This window comes from Brachycentrus maculatus, unplaced genomic scaffold (genome assembly GCF_059751285.1).
Source record: "Brachycentrus maculatus isolate JH-2025_06_01 unplaced genomic scaffold, ASM5975128v1 h1tg000306l, whole genome shotgun sequence".
Classification (NCBI taxonomy): Eukaryota; Metazoa; Arthropoda; class Insecta; order Trichoptera; family Brachycentridae; genus Brachycentrus; species Brachycentrus maculatus.
The window spans coordinates 1,036,286-1,052,757 of record NW_028281056.1 but is presented as its reverse complement, the minus strand read 5'-3'; the positions used below and the strand labels follow the sequence as shown (position 1 = coordinate 1,052,757).

At 30.6% G+C, this 16,472-nt stretch overlaps 1 protein-coding gene across 1 annotated transcript in view; it reads left to right on the top strand.

The window, feature by feature from the left end:
* Window positions 1-16,472, top strand: part of Gbs-76A (Glycogen binding subunit 76A) — a 100,578-nt gene that overhangs the window by 20,320 nt on the left and 63,786 nt on the right. Inside the window, exon 2 of the mRNA XM_088267863.1 lies at window positions 3,962-4,058. The gene's annotated coding sequence lies outside the window, so the exon portion shown is untranslated. The remainder of the gene's footprint in view (window positions 1-3,961; window positions 4,059-16,472) is intronic.

Sequence of the window (16,472 nt, the reverse complement as noted above, 5' to 3'; positions counted from 1 at the left end):
GATGCGATGTATTTCAGATCTACCCACTGCCATTATGAATTTATGAATACCTCTTTTATACTAAGCTTCGTTATTGAATGACTTTATGGATAGTAAAAATATGTTGTACAACGGAATTCGATCAGCGGAACGTTCCGTGGCCCCCAGTTTGGGGACTACTGCTGTGCTGCACTTGTAATATATGCTCTGTTACAAATTAATATGTTGTCGTGCGTGGGACAGCACAATCATGTTGGGTACATATACAACAAATCGTCGCTTGAATGCACAACTATCCTAAGTCGTATAAAACTAAAAACTGACTTACCATCTCGCCGCTTCCCCCCAGGGGTAGGCAGAGAGAATAGAACGCTACACCAATCCGCGCCACGGCGGTCTTGATCCCTGTCCAATCTTGTATATTCCGGAGCCAGGAGATCTGTCTTGTGCCCACACCTCGTCGACCCTGTATTTTGCCTTTTATGATTAGGTACAACCAGTGGCGTGCATAGAGTTTTTAATCAGAGTAGGCAGTAGGTTGGGGTAAGGATAAGGTATAGTAGGCATTGGTCGTGTTTCTACATGGAACGCGAGTAATCTAGGGTAGGCACTGCTTTTCTGCCTATGTACGTAAATCTGCCTTAAATTATTTATTGAAAAAACAGATTTCGGTTCCTTTTTCTTTTAGACGTATCATTCATGTAGTACATGTTTTGCTTACTTTTTGTTCTTTTTAATCTTTTAATTTTTTTTTTGTTTTCTGTTAGTCAAGCATTTGTAGTTTATATAAACACTTTTCAAATTTTCACACTTCAAATTTTACTTCTTATAATATCTATTGTATTCTTGCCAGTGCCCTTAACTATTGTATAAACCAAAATATATTGTATACCCACACACAGCCTTTGCCATGCCTTTGTGGGATCTTTTTTTGTATTTAAATTATATATATATATATATATATATATATATATATATATATATATATATATATATATATATATATATATATATATATATATATATATATATATATATATATATATATATATATATATATATATATATATATATATATATATATATATATATATATATATATATATATATATATATATATATATATATATATATATATATATATATATATATATATATTACATATATTTTGTATTTGTATTTATATTATGTTGTAAAATGCAAATGAAAAAAAAAATTAAGAAAAAATAGGATGTACGTCTCTGAGTACAACAGCTCGTACTTGTCTCCTCTTAGCACATGCCCCAGATAGGACACATATGATTAAATGTATGTATATAAAACCATCCCTCAAAATTCCATAACTCCAATGCCTTCTTTCCCTTCTAAACAATAAATAAAAAAAGTACTGATTTACAAAGTTCTGATTCAGGACATCCCTTTATGAAATACGCGGAATTTTTGACAGCAGTTTGCAGTATCGCCTTGCATTGTCATCACCCGGGGAAGTCGCAGTTCTCGTAGCATCTCAGTTAATGAATGCCAGTGTCGAGGTTGCGTCATGATCGAAAACTTGACTCAAATGCCAAGTTAAAGCTAGTCTATTCATATAATAATATCTACTCTACAACACTTCAGCATGTAGCTGTAGCGCATTTGCGGACGTGTATGTCCGTCATATACAATCCGTGAATGAAACGGATCCGCTGTCTCGATCCGCTTTCATACTTCTAACTCATTATCACTAGGATTTCTTGGTTAAATGCCAACACATCTATATTTTCAATGATATTAATTCTCGTTTATTTTTACATTAGTTAAACGATAAGAAAAATTTATGGCATAAAACAATTAATCGATTGTTTTAATAGTTTTTCGTACTGGTTTTCAAATATTTTTGGTCTGAGATTACTTGAGCGTTGTGTTGATTTCGCTCACTCCTTTCAAGAACGTCATAAATCAAAAAACTTGATCTCTCAGGAGAACGTTTTTAAAGATTAAAAATATAACACAATGTATTAAAAATAAATATCAAGCCACTTATTGAACTTTTTACTGTGCAATAGATCTTTTTAGATAAAAACTGAACGTTTTTTCTCAATTTGAAAAATATTTAGTATATTTAAAAAAATAATCAAACAATACCTTTTCTTCAAAATGCAAAAACAACATTTTCTGCCCTGTAGTGGGTAAATATTAAGTTAAAAATATGCCTCTTTTGCTGGGATATAGTACATTTTCTGGGCATTCCGAAAACATGCACAACTGAAATTTGACGATTTTTTATTTTTGACGTTCTTGAAAGGAGTGAGCGATTTATCAACCTCACCAAAGTATCTATTCTATAATATTCATATGAATAAAATATTAATTATCTATTTTTTATATTCTAGGTGTCTCAACTTGAGATACGTCATTTTTTATACGAAAGAAGATAGAAGAAGAATAAGTATCTTAGGTCTTATGACCTGGCATTTGGCTGGCTTAAGTGAACTACTAGTGTTGTTTGCGTGTATAGTACCAAAAAACTAAATATGTTATGAGATAATTTTTAAAGTTTAAGAATATAATGAAATGTATTAAAAATAATTATCAAGCCACTTTTTGAACTTTTTACTGTGCAACAGATCTTTTTAGGTAAAACCTAAATGTTTTTTCTCCATTTGAAAAATATTTAGTATATTTAAAAAAAAAATTAAACAATACCTTTTCTTCAAAATGCAAAAACAACATTTTCTGCCCTGTAGCGGGTAAATATTAAGTTAAAAATATGTCGCTTTTGCTGGGATATAGTACATTTTCTAGGCATTCCTAAAACATAACACAAATGAATATTTTCGATTTTTGATATATTACGTTGTTGAAAGGAGTTAGCGATATATGCTAAATAGATTGATATTATCCACTGACGCTTCGTGATGGAATTGCATTTTAATATATTATTAGATTAAAACCAATATTTTTAGCTTTTCCACTTTAATTAATAAAGTAGAAAAGCTTAAAATATTGGTTTTAATCTAATAATATATATGCTTAAATTAACATCTTATAAAATCATTTGAGTGCATGTTGATAAATCATTCGTTCTTTAAAATATTAGTAATGTTATCATATAACGATAATTTTTTTATCATCAAAATAATAAAAAGTTTATATATTCGTTAACAGATGGCGTTAGTACAATTATTTCATCGTTATCAATCAGGTATTTTGATCGATTTTTAATGATTTTTAAAACTCTCTTATTTTTTATTGTTACTCAATTTCACGGTTTTTATTTTTCAGATTTTTCCGATTTAGATTTTTTATTACACTTTTTAGTGTATTGCTGTTGATGTTGTAGTCCAAAAATGGTGTTGCGATTAGTTTTATTCATACCAATAGTGTTTTTTCACACATTTTTTATTATTATAACAAAGATGTATATGGGGTATATGTAGCCATTCATGAAGCCATTCAACATTAAGAGTAGATAAGTGCGTTTTGATTGATATAATAATTTATTTAATAAATGCACATAATAAATTACTATATACACAAATACCATGGTATCACAATAGATAAGATACTAGGATTAAAATGTTACCAGTTTTGCAGTCATTGTAATAAATATATTAATTAATAATAAATAATAATAATAAAACCCTTATCCGCACCCCAATGGTGCATAGGGCACTGCGTCATATAAACGCAGTGTTATCTTGATAGTTTTTTTTTATTTTTAAAACGATATATTAATTAGAGAATAAAAAATTAAGTATCATATCAAAACGTAGTATGTATATATAAATATACATATATATCGTAGTCATACAGGAGAAAGTGACTAATTGCATTTTTACAAAAACGTGATTATTGAATATTTGATATATTTGCCCTGAAAAAATCCCAAAGCTATTTTAAACTTACCAATTAATTAATTTAAAATACCAATGTACATATATTCTGTACAAGAAGTTAATGAATAAATGAACTAAGTTTTTTTTCTTTCTTCAATTTTCAGAGTTCCCGTGGCCCTCGTTGAAGACCAGAATAAATATGTAATTCAGAGAGATAATGCCCTCCACAGAACGCACCACTTGCGTCACAAACCTTTGAAGGTAAGTTCAACTGTATGGATGATTAATTACTAAAACGAGCTTATTCTTAAGTTCTTCAGGAGATTTTAAGAGAGGATACCGCAAAAAAGCTCACCTCTTAACTTAAAGCTCTCCTGTTTCTTTATTTGTTATGTATTTTTTTTATCTTGTTATGGTGTATTGTTCATAAATAATGTAAATGCAAGTTAACTTAACGAAGCGTTTCTAAAATATCATTCTAATTAGGTACTAAGTTTTCAATTAACCTAACCTATTACTGAAATATTGTATGAAAATTGGGGTTGATTATAAGAAAAACAGTTTGAGAGATAAGATAAATTTAAATAAAAAAATACGTGTAAAATTACTAAAAAACGTATTTAACATACATTTTTTAAACATTTTTTTTCTGCAAGGAATGTAAGAAATGCAAGGACTGCAAGGAATGCAAGGAATGCAAGGAATGTGAGGAATGTACCTGTCGCAGGAAGTTAAAAATCTATCTCGGACGAATGCGCGGCAAAACGGTGTATAATAGATCTTCCAATGGTGAAATAAGGAAAGAATACGAAGCTAAGATAAGCATTATACATACATAATTTTGTCGAGTTGGTTTGGACATATGGAGCGAATGAGTGATTCAGTCAAACAATTTATAACCCAAATGTAGTTGGAAATGGGAGCAGAAGAAGACCGAAGAAATCTTAGTATGATCAAGTATTTCAAAAATTTGATCTTTGATGTGTTACTTGAGCCCAGTACAAAAAAAATTAGATCGTGGTATCGATCGAAGTATCGTGACAATAAGTGTCACCTGTCAAGGAAACAATGAATCGTGTCGATACGTTTATTATTGTAGACCAAATACAGTTTAATATTTTTTTGTACTGGGCTCAAGTACCACATCAACGTTCAAGTAGCCTCGTTCTACGGTACATAAAAACGCGCTTGTATTTGTTTATAAAGTTTGTCAAAAAATCAAATAATTTAATGAAATAATAAATTAATATGTTGAAGCAACGAATATTATCATTTTATTTATATTTTATATTCAGATACTGAATTTTTCAATAATTGTTTAGTCATGTTTTAGATTAAATACAATCTCTTTTTTGACCTTTGTGTGCAGATTACCGGCGACACTACTTTGTTTAATTTAAAAATAGATCGACGTAAACAAAATAATTGGCGCTAATCTTTCGCGATAAGCGGCGCATTCGGATGAGTGTTGGCCAAATATTTGAATTGGGCGCCGACTAACACATTACTACCACACGTTACATTGTATTGTATAACAGGGTTGTATTGTATAAAACGCAATACTTTCTTGCACATTTCTTTTGCCTAAATTCGCATATATTTATAGTGTAATGCGGGGCATACAACGCAATACCTTCTTGCACATTTCTTTTGCCTAAATTCGCATATATTTAAAGTGTAATGCGGGGCATACAACGCAATACTTTCTTGCACATTTCTTTTTGCCTAAATTCTCACATATATATTTTAAATTTAAATTAAACACTTGAATATGCCACTTAATGTGTTTTATTTTTACATACGACTAGTTTCGGTAACTTACAAATATTTGCATTTCTGGTTTTATATTGTATTGACTATATTTGTATTGTATAACGGGGCATAAAACGCAACACCTTCTTGCACATTTCTTTTGCCTAAACTCTCATATTTATGACTATATTTGTATTGTATTGCGGGGCATCAACACAATACTTTCTTGCATATTTTTTTGCCTAAACTCTCATAATTATGACTTTATTATATGTATTGTATAACGGGGGATTCCATGCAATATTTTCTTACATATTTCTTTTGCCTAAACTCTCATATTTATGACTATATTTATATTGTATAACGGGGCATAAAACGCAATATTTTCTTGCATATTTCTTTTGCCTAAACTCTCATATTTATGACTACATATATTTATATTGTATTGCGGGGCATAAAACGCAATATTTTCTTGCACATTTCTTTTGCCTAAACTCTCAAACATATTGATGACTATATTTATATTGTATTGCGGGGCATACAATGCAATACTTTCATGCACATTTCTTTTGCCTAAACTCTCATATTTATGACTACATATATTTATATTGTATTGCGGGGCATAAAACGCAATATTTTCTTGCACATTTCTTTTGCCTAAACTCTCAAACATATTGATGACTATATTTATATTGTATTGCGGGGCATACAATGCAATACTTTCATGCACATTTCTTTTGCCTAAACTCTCATATTTATGACCATATTTATATTGTATCACGGAGCATGTAATACAATACTTTCTTGCACATTTCTTTTGCCTGTACTCTCATATATATGACTATTCATATGACTGATTCATATTTTATTAATACCTAAAAGTGCTAAAAGGTCACTGATCATTTTTATCTATCCGAATATCATTAATGGTTGTCCATTGCCCAGCATCGAAGATAGCTAAGCTAACTGGATGATGATAATACTAATGAAAACCTAATAAGGTAACAGGTATGTTAATTTATTCGTCGGGGTTTTTAAACTCTATGAAATACCTGCCATAGAAAAGGTTCAATAGCTTCTGTTTACTTTATCTTTACTATGGTATTCAACAAGAAATGTGGAAATGTGTCTTTAAAACAAGTTCCTCGGACATTACCGTTTGTAAACTTGACATCGTCTCGTCGACGCGTAGGACGAATCGATGTATGGTCGACAGTTTTTAACATCTTAACATACATGGAGATAAACATGACCGAATATGAAACCCAGATTTGTGAACAAGTATTTGGACACTCTCAAAATGTTGTGATTAAGAATAACTGGTTAATGTAGAAGCTGCATTAAAATTAAAATCAGGTTCTCAGGCGTTTCCCAGTAAGTAAAAATTATCCGGATTCGGATCTTGCATAAAAATAAAAGGTAAATGGATAAAAATAAAAATAAAAATAACAAAAATCGTAACAATCGGCGGGTATGTATGAGGAGATGCATGAACGTGGAAGAGGTGAAGAATGTTTGCAAAGACAGAGTGGTGTGGCGTTCTATTCTCTCTGCCTACCCCTGCGAGGAAGCGGCGTGATGGTTAGTTAGTTAGTTAATTATAAAAACAACAGGGTCTCTGCTAAATGAACTATACTACTAAAAAAAAATAGTTAAAAATAATCAATGTATTAAATGTTAAAATCAAACACTGATATGAAAGAGTATAATAAATTGTATTTTATTGTTAAAAACACATAAAAATAAAATTTGTGACAATTGTTTCTCCCCTTGTAAAGGTATTTTCAAACTAATGTCCGTTTGAAAATGCCATAACAAGGCGAAACTATTGTCACAAATCTTATTTTTATGTGTTTTAAGCTATTAATTACTATTTAGTAGACTCTTAATAATCAGTTTTTGATTTTAACATTTTAATAGATAAATTAAAATGGAGTCCTACCAATTCAACTCCAAATCCACAAATAAAAATAATATTCTTGAATAGATATCATGAATTCTTTTAACATATTTTCATATTATTTTTGACATCTCAACATGGATGATGAAGAATATGGAAGTCTGGGCATTTACGGGCCTTTATTTATAATAGTTAATAACTCCTATAGTTGGAGATGTTTTCAAGCGTTTATAAATAAGGCAATTTTTGTTTTTATTTAAATCGACACAGTTTAAAAAAAAACTATATTTTATAAAAATATGTACCAACATCGATTTTATCGTAAACTTTTTGTTTTTTGTTGAAGGCGTACAATATGTCGGTATTTTAAAAATCTCTTTAATAGGGCTCTAGTCGAGCTATCATTCATCAAAATATTATATTAATCTTCCCTTCGTGTCGCCCGAGGTATACCGGTTTTTTACGTCACGCACAGATAAGAAAGTATTTCTTTATCTTCACAGGTACCCGACTAACAATGTATCGATTCCCCAACAAACCAAAGGAAGAAAATAGTAAATTATTGTAGACCTTTTGCGGATTTCGCTTATTTTTCTTGTGAGGGAATATATGTTGATGATTGGTTTTTAGGGAGTAAGGCGTTCTAAGGTTTCTCATCAGTGGTGTTGTCTAGTTCATTTGAACTTTGAAGAGAAATGTGGTTGAAAAATTCCACAAAAATTCAATTTTTTACATACAGCAGTCTCTCGTTATAAGGATTCTTATAACGATATATAATCTCTTTAAAACGATCGTGGTTGACGCTGTGTTAAAAGATTATCAGTGTATTTTTGGAATTTCTAAATTTAGTCACATCGTTCCATTACTTCGTTACGCTTTCCCCCCTATCTTTATATACTCCTTAAATATTATATATGTGTATATATATATATATATATATATATATATATATTTATATATATATATATAAATATAAATATATATATATATATATATATATATATATATATATATATATATATATATATATATATATATATATATATATATATATATATTTATATATATATATATATATATATATATATATATATATATATATATATATATATATATATATATATATATATATATATATATATATATATATATATATAAATATAAATATATATATATATATATATATATATATATATATATATATATATATATATATATATATATATATATATATATTTACATATATACATAAATATATATACACACATAGCATATGGCTTTCTGCATTTGAACATAGGTGAGATTCATTCCGAATTAGTTATATACACATATTTTTAGAAGAGAGCGTCTTACATACATTTTTTTCTATAAGATACTTATTATATTTATTATTATTTACTATTATCAGACACTGGATTATTTACCATACAGATGAAACATCATTCGTAGGGTGAATATTCCAATGTCTTAATAAATAAATAATAATGAATTCTTAACAAACTATGTTTTTTCAAAATCAAGTTTCTTAAAAATATCAAGAAAGACAACATATCTTACTTTCGAATTCTCTCCCACAAGCCTGCGCACATCTCCTATAGCCCTGGTATGGCACTGACCTGACCCAAATATTGACCTATTTAGGAACAAATACCACTTTAGTATTACAACACGCTGTCAGTATTCAGTGTACGACTGGGAGTTACCGACTCGACATTGAGTATGACCTATTCAACGAATTCAGTAAACCCTAGTAGTTTGACTCGAATGAGTAGGTGCCTATTAGTTATGCTGTCAAAAAAAGTACCTAACTAGTGATTATTTCAAATGTACGCTCCGTTTATATGTGGCTGTGAATATAGTACGTTGTAACAAAAATGATGGCAGTTTGAAGCAGTATTTGAATGGTGTACGTGTGATTTTAATATGTTATTCCACATATAATATTTTTTTAAATACACAATAAATAAACATGTGATAAGTGTTAGTTGATAAAATTAAGAAAATAATCATTCTGTTGTTGTCGATTTTATTAGTGTAAACAGTTTTTTTCTTTCTCTCTTTGGATATTTTGTATTAATATATATCGCAAAGCATAAACATGACATGTGTTTAAAAATATCTTAAAACTAATTCGGGGGTATGAAGAAATAAAAGCTTAAATTATTATTATGAGTTTGAAATTGAAGAAATTGAAAGGTAATTTTTTATTGGTATTATATGTAGTACTTTTTTTCTTCATACTTATCATTTTGTTACTATGCGTCACACATGAGGAGGAAGAGCACGTTTTAACTAGGTAGTGTAGATAATTTTAACGTTTATTCGGTAAAAAAAAATAATTTTAAATACATATTTTCATTTCGGCATCTTTAACTTACTTATAAAATACTAATTGAGACTCAAGGTTTATTGGAATTTTACATTTTTTTATTTACCTCCTTACTTTTGAATAACTCTACGATTTTTTTTTAAAATACCCTTTTTGCACTGAAAAAATACGTTTTTATTCGAAATAATTATGGTTTTAAAAAGAAAAATGTTATTAAAAGGTAAGAAGTTAAATAATACATAAAATATATATTTTTTTCATATATATTCTGAAAAACAAAAAAAAAATATCCTAAATGCATTCTGTAAAAAAATCGGACGTGAACAGACATGTGACCTCTCCGGTGGTAGCCTTCGGTGGAATGAAGTGTTAGCGAATATTCCCTTAGTAAAAAATCCTAACCCCTACATTTTTAAGATAATTCGCTTTAGTCGAGACAATCCCTTATATCATTTTAAATCAAAAGCTTACCGTAGAACGGGGCTACTTAAACTTTGATGTGTTACTTGAGCCCAGTATAAAAATAATTAAATCTGCATTTGGTCTACAATAATGAACGTATCGACATGATTCATTGTTTCCTTGACAGGCGACACTTATTGTGACGATACTTCGATCGATACCACGATCTAAATATTTTTTCTACCTACTGGGTTCAAGTAATACATCAAAGTTCAAGTAGCCCCGTTCTACGGTATATTCTTTTTTATTATTAAAATAATAAAAATAATAAGTATTGATAATTTATATAGCTCCTTTTTCGTAAAATACTCAAGGGCGCTTGTGCAATGTATTTTGTTAGACTCAAAATCATTCTTAAACGAGTGGAGCCTTTGAGAAAAAAATACTTACCACTACATTTTCGAGATAAGTCGAGACAACCCCACGATTTATCGACTTGCAGCATTGTTCCGACCCTTGCCCTTCCGCAAGTACCTATTTGGCTTCCTTCCCCTCCACTTCCGCTCCCCGACCTGCCGCTATCGAGCCATCCCCACTGCCTACGTGCGACTGTTCCACTTCCCACGTGGCAAGTTCAAGGTCGCCCAAAGGGCTTTCGAGCTTTCTCACGGTGGGCGGGACGAGCGTCACGATGTTATGAGGGCGGAAATTGCGCAAATTTGAATGCCGTCACACTTTGCAAAGTGTGCACATTTGAGCGCCTTAACTTTACACTTTGCGAAATTGACTAGTTATGATTTCGTGCTGATTTCGCGTAAATTATTGAGTGTTGATTTTGCTAAAATTAAAGAGATTTTTAATCCGTCTCCGTGATGTCATGGTCAGCGTGTTTATCTACCGTGCTGGAGGTCCCAGGTTCGATTCCCAAGGGGGGTGAGAATACATATTAGCGAATTTACTCTCTAATATTTATTTAATATTACTCTGGACTGGTCCCTGAAGACCAGGAGTGATCACCTTGCCTTCATATAATTAACGATTAAGATAACATTGTGTCAATACGATGCAGTGCCCTATGCACCATTGGGTGCGGATAAGGGTTAGAGAGAAAGAGATTTAAAAGCAGGCCTGTCGATCACTTTTTATTAATGAATTTTCTTCATTTTCAATGTTTGTCAAACAATTTCCTTCATTTTCAACGTTTGTCATATATATTTTTTAAATTTTCAATGTTTGTCAAACAATATTCTTAATTTTCAACGTTTGTCAAACAATATTCTTAATTTTCAACGTTTGTCAAACAATATTCTTAATTTTCAACGTTTGTCAAACAATATTCTTAATTTTCAACGTTTGTCAAACAATATTCTTAATTTTCAACGTTTGTCAAACAATATTCTTAATTTTCAACGTTTGTCAAACAATATTCTTAATTTTCAACGTTTGTCAAACAATATTCTTAATTTTCAACGTTTGTCAAACAATATTCTTAATTTTCAACGTTTGTCAAACAATATTCTTAATTTTCAACGTTTGTCAAACAATATTCTTAATTTTCAACGTTTGTCAAACAATATTCTTAATTTTCAACGTTTGTCAAACAATATTCTTAATTTTCAACGTTTGTCATACATTTTTTTCGATTTCAATGTTTGTCAAACAATTTTCAACATTTTTTATTATTATTTATTGTTTCGACATTTTCTTTGTGGTAAGACATGAAGATATTATTAAAGAAAACACTTATTTTTTACCATTTGAGTTTATTTTTGTGACGACTTGTTTCGGAAGCTTAGCTTCCATCTTCAGGTTCAAATTTGTAAAACAGTTTTCTCCATTCTCAACTTTGTCTTATTTTTTAATTTTCAAAGTTTGGCAAGCAATTTTTTGTCTGTATTCAGATAAAAACAAAGATAACACTGATAAAGATAAAATGCATTCCACCAATGTCAGTAAAAACTTTGTTTTTACTGACATGTATGAAAAAAAATGTTTTGTTAAATAAAAAACAAAAATAAACCCATTTATTAATTGAATGAATTGAAAAAAACCCTTATCCGCACCCGATGGTGCATAGGGCACTGCATCATATAAACGCAGTGTTATCTTGATCGTTAACACACGAAGGAAAGGTGATCAGCCCTCCGCTTCAGGTACAGTCCAGGGTAATATTGAATAAATATTAGGGTGAAAAAATCACTTATATTTATTTAACCCCCCCTGGGAATCGAACCCGGGACCTCCAGAACAGTAGCCGAGCGTGGTGATCATTACACTACGGAGGCGGACATGAATGAATTAAATCTTCAAAAATATATATGATTAAAGAAAACACTTCGTTTATTACCACTTGAGTTTTATTATAGACTACGTGTTTCAGAAGTTAAACTTCCATCATTCAGGTCTGTATAATAACTGTATAATAACTTTGTCTTATCACAAAGTTAATGCCGAAACAATAAATAAAAAATATATATGTTTATTAAAGCACTCTCTCCTTGTATGTAGCAGTTATTTATTTAATGACATTAATAATATATAATTAAATTTTGATAACATCTAATTTAATTTTTGCTGTGCATATTGCATAGCAATAGGCGCCCAGTATATATTGGTAATCAAAAAATCGCTCCATTTAACTATGGAATGGGTCGACCTTTGACCTTTTAAGTGCAGCTCCGGCACAAATATCCGCGGGAAGGCTCTTCGACTCTACATATTCATGCCAACAATATATTTTTTAAGCATGAACCTTATTAAAAGCAAACTGAGAAATCGTCATACTGACGAGAACCTGGAAACGTGCTTAAAATAAACGACATAAACCTGACTTGATCAAACTTTCAAAGGAGATGTAAGAACATTAAACGCAATAAGTAGTGTTCTTCTGGATATATTTTGTATTTTAAAAGCATTATTAACTTTGTGGTATTGTAATAAAACACTCTCATTATCATTCATTGTTCACTTTGTGTAATACCAGTTTTATAAACAGTTATTCTTATGGATATTTTTTTTTCTGTTGTGGTTGACAATTCCAAGAGTCTTTTTATAAAAAATTCGTTGATTCAAAATATTTATTAATTATTTATTTTTTTCAAAACATATTACATACATAAGTCATATATACATATAATATTCCCGATGAGTAATTTCTATTTCTTATTTTGGGACATGGGATTAAGGTTAACAAGACTGGAACACAAATAATAAAGTAACAAATAAAAATGTTTTTTTAATAACCAAAAATAATACATAAATAATACAAAATAATAATACAAAACAAATATAGTTATTAATTTTACAATTATGTGTGAGTTTTCAATTATTTGCGAGTACATGCGATTCAGTAAGCGACCGACTGCGCGAGAAGTAACACGTGCGGTCTGCGCACATTTTTTTAGAATCTACATTGAAATTAGATTTTTTTAGAAAACATAATCAAAATTTTTTTTTTACAATTATTTTTGATTCTTTACCGTTCAATAACGCTTTTCTTTTCAAAACGATATACAGTGGAACCTCTAATAAAAAGCATAATTTGTTCCAGAATCTTACTCCTTAAGCGAAACGTTTTTTTTTTGTTTTGACTGGCGCGGAAATCTGAGCTCACAAATGAATGTCCTGAAAAAAGGACTTGACTTGCCCTTTCTCTCCAACTCGTTATGCGAAATATCTCTCGTTAAGGGGGCAACTTTTCATTTTTTTCACTCGTTATGCGAATTATTCGTTATGAGAGGTTTAACTGTATTTATTTCGAAGAAAATATATTTTTTTCAATACATAATAACGGTGTTTTAAGAAAAAAAAATCAATTACGTTAAATGTTACCCCAGTTTAAAAAAAAAATAAGTTGCTGGCTTTTGATGATAGGCCTTAAAGATAATGACGTATGAGAGCGTCACAGATATGCAATGAATAATCCGATCAATAATTCTTTACTCGAATCACCTTAATATGCATATTTTAATTTAATGTATTGTTTTCACTGAACTTTGTCTTAAGCCGCATGTGTAAACTATTTGCATAATATCTACCTGTTATCATGTACATATGTTAATTCTTTTCTTTGCGTAACACGCTGATCGCGATCTGTAAAAAAACATAAATGACTCAGTACGCGAGCTTGTCTAATAATAATTTGCTTTGACAGTGTTGATCTCGACTTGTCACGTGGTTGCAATTATCAGCTGTTTATGCTTTTATTTAAACTTACCAGATGATTTCACTGCTTAAAAAATATCTGCGAATACTTTTTTATCGCCTCTGTGGAATTAAGTACCTACTTGCTAAGTACATTTTATCCTCCTGTCGAAAATATTCGAGAAGTTATTGTTTTGACGTACGTGGCATCGTGCACTCGGGCAATGGCGGCTTCGGGTGTGATCGGAGACATTCGGCAGTTTCCGTGACGCGTTCCATTTTTCCGACGCTCATTGGTGGAAATTTGGCGCCCAATATTGTGCACCATAGACATGGACAGACGCTTATCGATATTTATCAAAATTGATCGACACTGCCATATTTTTATTATTATTAAATAATGCAGAAATATCAAAAGTAATATTAACTTGTCAAAAAATATGAAGTTAACCAATATACGCTGTAAAAAATAAATACTGGTTATCTTTAAAGTTGATCAAAGACATCAAAGATTGATCTGTTTTAGGCTTCGGGTATTAGTTTGGGGTGAAAATAATATTTTTATAAATTAAATATGTAATATTTCCAAATTAACGATCTTCATTTTATTTTGCATAATTAAGTCCCTTTTTGCATACAATGGGCACCGCATTGGATCAACGCAGTTTTAGTTTGATTATCAATCTCACTAAGGTAAGGATATCAGTCTTTCGGTCATGTGATTGGATATATTATATATGACGTCAGTGAAGTAGCTCTGAAAGAAGGAAACTACTGTCATATGGGAATCAAAATGTAGGAGAATTAGTGGGTAGGGTAAGAATAATATATATAATCGGTAGAACTCTCGGGGTTGCATACCCGTATTAGAATTTATTTGCACTTGTATGAATATCACTCAAATATGCACTATGTAAGTTAACATTGTTTTTGTGTACGAGTTCCGTATTAGATGCGTCAGTAATAAAATCGTTTACATAGTTTTAATTTTAGTAACAATCGGCGGGTATGTATGAGGAGATGCATGAACGTGGAAGAGGCGAAGAATGTTTGCAAGGACAGAGTGGTGTGGCGCTCTATTCTCTCTGCCTACCCCTGCGGGGAAGCGGCGTGATGGTTAGTTAGTTAGTTAGTTAGTTTAGTTTTAATTCTCAATCTAACGAGTAATTCTATCAAGAAAATTCAACTTTAGTCAAAGATAAATTGGCGAAATGGTTTTGCTTTTCGGCACTTCGAAAAATAACTTTTCAATGACGATTCTGTTTATTCACTCCCTATGTCTACGCATGCGCACTGATCTTTTTATACCAGTAGCAAATGTCATATGAAGGTGATTTTTTAATACTTTCCACGTGTTTATTTATGTTTGATAATACTTAAAAACAATGTCGACTTTCTCCAATTCACAAACTTTTATATTTGTCAGTATTTAATGTTGAATTTTGCATACTTAATAACATTATTTTTTTCCTTACTGATATTACAAATTGAAAATAATAATAACGCTCTCCTTTTCATTCATCGTTCACTTTGTGGAATACCACTTAAAAACACTACTTCATGACTGTCGGTTTTGGAATAATCATTCCATCATCAGGTCAAATGTAGACTACATGCATCAGGTCAAATGTATGTTGGTTTGAAAAAGCTTTTGTTTAGAAGAGATCCTTAAATGTATGCAAGATCCTTCCCAAATCATTTTTCATACTGGGAGTCAGTGGCGTACACAGAGAATTAATTAGTGTAGGCAGTAGAGGCAGGTAGTAAGGTAAGCTGGGTACTACTTAGTATGGTAAGGTAGGTACTGGTTGCGTTGTTATATGTCACTCTGGCAAGTTAGGATGGGCACTGTTTTTCTGCCTATACTGAAGGCACGCTCAGTGGGAGACGCCTGAAAACTAGATATTCAAGTTTTATGAAGCTAATTTGACCAGTTATTTTATTTACAACTTTTTTTGTATCTAAATCTGATGACAAATCTCAATAAAAAATTTGTAGACGTTAATCTTTTTTCAACTTTTAATTTAGAGTTTTCTTGCCCGTTTGACCACCCCGGAATTGGGAATCCTCCGATTGCCAAGTCACCAGATGTCACTCGATATGATTCATATCAATCAATCGCTTGTCACAAAATTTGGCGACATCTTTG